This window comes from Theropithecus gelada, chromosome 1, assembly GCF_003255815.1.
Source record: "Theropithecus gelada isolate Dixy chromosome 1, Tgel_1.0, whole genome shotgun sequence".
NCBI lineage: Eukaryota > Metazoa > Chordata > Mammalia > Primates > Cercopithecidae > Theropithecus > Theropithecus gelada.
The window spans coordinates 207,145,796-207,151,795 of NC_037668.1; positions in this window are offsets into that span (position 1 = coordinate 207,145,796).

Sequence of the window (6,000 nt, forward strand, 5' to 3'; positions counted from 1 at the left end):
AGGAAGACTACTATTTATATTGTTCTGGGCCATCGGTCAATGGATTAGAAAAAAAATTCCTGTGAAGAAAACCTTAAAATGTAACTGAAAGAAACAAAAAAGACTAAGCAAATGGAAAGGCATAGACACTGTGTACCCAGAAGATTCAGTGTCATAAATATACTAATTCTTGCTAAACTGACGTATAACTCTAACATTATCTCGATTTTGAAAACCCACAGGAAGAAACTAAAATTACACATCACAACACAGATGGATCTTAGAAATAAAATGTTGATCTCAATAAGCTCAAAGGAGTATATGATTCCATTTATATGAAATTAGAAAACAGGCAAACCTAATTTGCTATGACAGGCCAGCAATTAGAAGGAAACACAGGGAGTTTCTGGGCTTCTGGCAATGCTCTGCTCCTTGATCTGTGAACTGCTCACAGGCATGAGTGTAGTTTGTATTCAGTATGAATGATTAAGCAAAGAAGAATTGTCAGGAAAATTCTAGAAAAAAATATTAGTGACGATTAGTCCTAGCAGACACTATAATATTGTGGCACGGAGGGAGGGGTAGACAGACTTGTCAGTGAGATGGGACAGAGAACCAGGAAGTGGTATGGAATAGAAGAAAACCTATGAAAAATAATTTTCAGTAAGTGGGAAAGACTATTTGTACTACGACTTAGAAACCATAAAGGAACAGATTCAACAACAGATTCAACTATGTAGAAGTAAAAGCAAGAAAACAAGCAAGCAAGACAGAAAGAGAGAAAGTGCGGAGGGAATGAAGAAAGAAAGAGAGAGGAAAGAAAGAAAAAGAAAAAATCTAGACAAATCAGGAAAAATATGTGAACCTCATGACCAAGACATATAGTTATTTAGTATACACAGACCTCCTAAGCATCAATAAGAAAAGACCAACCAAAAATGGACAAAGAGAAATAACAGTTCACAGTAAGGGTAATTAAATGACCCAAACATAGGAAAAAACGTGCAATCTCACATATATATATACACACACACACACACACATATATATATAGACAGAGAGATGCATACATCTATCTCTGGATGTATTGTGTACATCTATTTCTGGAAAGATACAAATTAAATTCTTAAGCAAGAAATGGATGGCTGGGGAGTAAAGAGTATGGGAGAGAATTTTAACTTTTCAAATTATCCTTTTGTGTATATGACCTTTTCAAAACGTGTATTTTATTCCATTTTATTTAAAGATATGTGTATAAAAATAATTAGAGAACAGACATCCAAGTTTTTCTAGGTTACTTCTACATGGAAAACATTTTAAAAGATGGAGGCAACTAATCAAGAGAATAATTAACAGCTAAGAGAATATTAACTTTGCTTTCAGAAGTAGGGTTAGAATCCATCTAAGTAGGAAAAATAAAGTTTTCAGTACCAAAGTTAATATGAAGGAGAATCAATATTGTGTATAAATGGAAGCTGTGGCTCAAAACCATAATTTGTCAATATTTTTCGAGATGTTTAATTTGAAATCTTTGCATTAGGCTGGGGGCATTTTTTTTTTAATATATTCTTACATTATTACAGAAAACCAGTTTGTCCAAGAGAATTGTCAGGTAAGGAAATACCCCTGAAAGAGATACTTACTGGAAACTTTCACTCACTGAACCCTCAACTTTGTCAAGTGACATTGTAAAAGATTAGGAAGACTTCAAATGACCTTGTTATTAAGTAGCAACCACAAATAATACTTCACATTTATATGACACATTATAGTTTTCAAAGTACTTCACGTTCACCAGTGCCTTCAGGATAACAAAGACCACCCTATAGGGTAACAACAACATCCCGAAAATTCAGGAAGGCCACATCCTAACGCAGATTCTATGTCTTTGGGCACTGAAAATTCTTACACAGAATAAGTGATAACCAGGAGGTTAGATAAAGCAGCAATGGGAATGGATTCAAACAGAGCAGTCATAACTGGTATGTTCCGCATTCACATATAAGAGAAGAAAAGGTTAGATAAGTTAATTTAAGAGTGCTTTGGAAATGTCAGAAAATATTTTAAAATACTGCGGAAAAAACAGAGATTATTTCATGAAAGAAACTGGAACTACATAGATTGTGCTAAGTTAGCGTACGCTTCATGCAGTAACTGGAAATAAATGATTGGATTTATTTAGTCTTTCTTTTCTGAGAATTTCAAAAGAGCTGTTCAATTTTATCATCTCATTACTGCTCATTATAGTCATTATGTAGTGTTCTTAAAGGGGTATGTTAATACTAGTCTAATTTTATATGTGGATGAAAAATTTGGAGAACTGAACAAAATCTCAAGGTCTCTAAAATGGTCAGTGGTGTAAGTTCAGCTTTTAATGAATGTCACATTCCACTTTAAGGAAGTTACACCTCCCAAAACTAGACCTGATATCCAGAAAACCATCATTTCCATAGAACAAATAAGATATAAGGCACTACAGGGTAAATTTGTGCAGGGAAGGAAAGTTAACTCACAAAAACAGGTAGTACGACCAACTTTTGGCATTTAAAAAACAAACACAACAAGTATAAACCAATTTCTCTATGATTTATTCTCTGTGACCTTAGAAGGATGACTAGCCTTTTCAAAAAAATAATCTTTGTCCTCTGTGTCCTTTGTTTAATATTTCTAGCAGGTTGTGAAGAATTACTCATTATGTTTGAAAAGAGTCCAGTGAATTGTAAATACAATAAAACCAATTTTCATCAGACAAATGTACAAAAACGGCAACTCAGGGTAGAATGGCAGCCTTCCTATCTCCGGTTCAAGGTCAGGAGCTTGATAGTTTACTTCAGAAAGGATATCTTCAAGGGTTTACAAAAGACCTGGGCTTTCTGGAACCACTCAGGTTTTTACATTGTTGCATTATTGAATGAAGTAGCTCATTGTCCATTTCAGCAGTGCTTGCTGTAATCTGTCACTCTAAGCATGAACAGGCAGGGCTCCAGTCCTGTCCACTGATTAAAGTTACAGAAATTCTAAAAAATCACAATTACTCTGTTTAAATAGCTGAAAGGCAGCTGAAGCTGTGAGAATAAAGAGTAACCTAACACAGGCTGAATTCAAAGCTTTGACACAACAGATGCCAATAAATGTTAACTTATTACTGTTCCTGTATCATCAGCACCATCAGCATTGTGGTCATTATTCTTACTTGTTTAATCGCACATCTTTTTTTTTTTTTTACTTGTTTGTTTTAACTTGTCACTAAACTGAAGCTCAAGACCCCACATCTTCAAATGCATGAAAATGAACCAGAGAACCAGACTCAAGGGAAAAAAGCTAATTCACAAGTTCACAAGACCTTCAAAAAGAACTTCATGCTACTTTTTACTAACACCTCCTTCATTTATAATTACTCAACTGTAATACTGATGTAATGAACTGGGCCTTCAGAGAATGTGAAAGTCGAGACACTCCCTTGTAGTATTTGTTCACTTAAACTTTCTCCAGATAATTGCTTGCCAAACCCCTCTTGTCCCTCAAGTCTTCGCTCAAATCTTATCTTCTCAATGAGGCTACCCTGTCCTCCCTACTGAATACCAGGCCACCTCCCGTCCCCATTCCTGGCCCATCTTACCCATCTTTTCTTACACTCCTTTTACTTTTTATACAGAAGTTATCAAATTCTAACATACTACATAATTTACTTATTTATCCTGTCTATTTTTCACTTAATCCTCTAAAATATAAGGTCTATGGTAACAGGCAACTTTGTTTTATTCACCATTGTATTCCAAATAACTAGATTAATGCTTGACGTTCACAAAAATAGGTATCAAATGATGAATCTATTCTTTCTGTATATTTTGTCCAATCTGTTTTACAAACCAAATGAATATACTTATTACTTGGATTTATTGCAGCGTTGTTCATGATGAGTAAGTCAGAATACTGATGACAACAGGGCTGGGCACAAAGGCTCAAACTTGTAATCCCAGCACTTTGGGAGGCTGAGGCAGGCGAATCACCTGATTCAGGAGTTCAAGACCAGCCTGGCCAACATGGTGAAATCCTGTCTCTACTGAAAATGCAAAAATTAGCTGGGCGTGGTGGTGGGTGCCTGTAATCCCAGCTACTCCGGAGGCTGAGGCAGGAGAATTACTTGAACCTGGGAGGCAAAAGTTACAGTGAACTGAGATCGTGCAACTGTACACCAGCCTGGGCAACAGAGTGAGATTCCATCTCAAAAACAAACAAACAAACAAACAAACAAACAAAAATGATGACAACAGGATAAAGGTTACAATTAGTCTCTTATACGTATAATTTGGTTTGCTCAGAAAGCATTATGTTTTTAGATGTGATATACTCAAGAGTCTTGGAAGTTACTAGTCCAACTTTTAATTCTGATTATCCTAAGGAAATTGTTTAAATTTTTTTGGCACAGTGAAATTGATCTTTGGCATAGGAAAACATACCAAATGTGGGATAGGGGGAGAAGGAATAAATATGCCTTCCATTGAATTTTCTGCTTTAATAAGTCCTTCATAAACAATATCTAATATTAAAATAACAGCTAACATGTATTAGCACTAGTTAAATGCTATGTTTTAATGCATTAGCTCAATGAATCCTCAAAACAACACCACAGGGCAGATACTATTGTTCCACCATTTTACAAAGGGGAATAAAGAGGAGGTTTCAAGTAACAAAGGCAAAGCCAGGGTTGGAATCTATGTCTTCCTGCATATGCTTGCTGTTAATCGCAGTGTTATATTCCCTTGTATTGCTCAGCAGTTGATGGTGGGCTATACCAGATTATACCACCCAGGTAAAACACACATACATACACACATGCCCTATCTCCCAAATGTAATCCACCGTAAGTATGACAGCTGGCATTTCCAAAGTTTCAGGATACCAATCCAGATGCTTTTTGTCTCAAGATGTTTGGCACGGGACCCAATACGGGCAATCCTATTGAGCTATTAATAATCTCTAAAATTGTGCGTTTTACATCTAGAAATGGAAAGGTTTGGGGGAAAATAACTAAAAGTTGGGGAAAACATTTTATATCCCAAAAAGTTTTCCCTTTTTTAAAGCATTCACATACAGTTTCTGAGGGAGTATTTTTCCTCACCCCTCCCTCTAACCGCTGCAGAGTTTTTCATCTCTCCTCATATCCAGATATCTCAGTCCATTTTTAAGTCCTTTCTAATCTGATTTCCTTTCTCAGCTCCTTCCAAGAAAACATCCTTTTCTCTAGTTGAGTGACCTCAATGGCTGATGAACCCATAATCATTGTTCTGTGTCTCTATGAATACTTTCTTCTTCCATCTCCTCATGATCCCACCACTCTCCTGCCACCTCTTTTTTTTTTTTTTTTTTTTTTTTGGAGACAGAGTCTCACTCTGTTGCCCAGGCTAGAGTGCAGTAATGTGATCTCAGCTCACTGCAACCTCCGCCCCACCCAGATTCAAGCGATTCTCCTGCTTCAGCCTCCTGAGCATCTGAGATTACAGGTGCCTGCCATCATGCCTGGCTAAGTTTTGTATTTTTAGTAGAGACGGGGTTCCACCATGTTGGCCAGGCTGGTCTCAAACTCCCGACCTCAAGTGACGATCTGCCCACCTCAGCCTCCCAAAGTGCTGGGATTACAGGCGTTAGCCACTGCGCTCAGCCAATCTCATCCCTTTTCACTGACCTACTCCTACCCACCCAGAAAGTCCCCACTTATGTTTCATCTGCAAGACTCTCTCTTACTGAGGGTGACCAGCCATCCCAAGACTTCAGGACTGAATGTCCTGTGGCCAGGAATCCAGGACATTTGGTCACCTCACACAACCCTCCTCACTGATACCCACTGTCTTTCAGTTGCTCCACAACTCCATCCATTCCACAAAGCCTGTCCCTCTCTCGGGTTGCTATCTCCTTATACTGGCTTATCTTGACTCTGTAAGACCCTCAATGGAAAGGACAGCTCTGGATTAATGTCCACCATCTCCACTTCCTCATCCCTCATTTTTTCACTGTAAACCA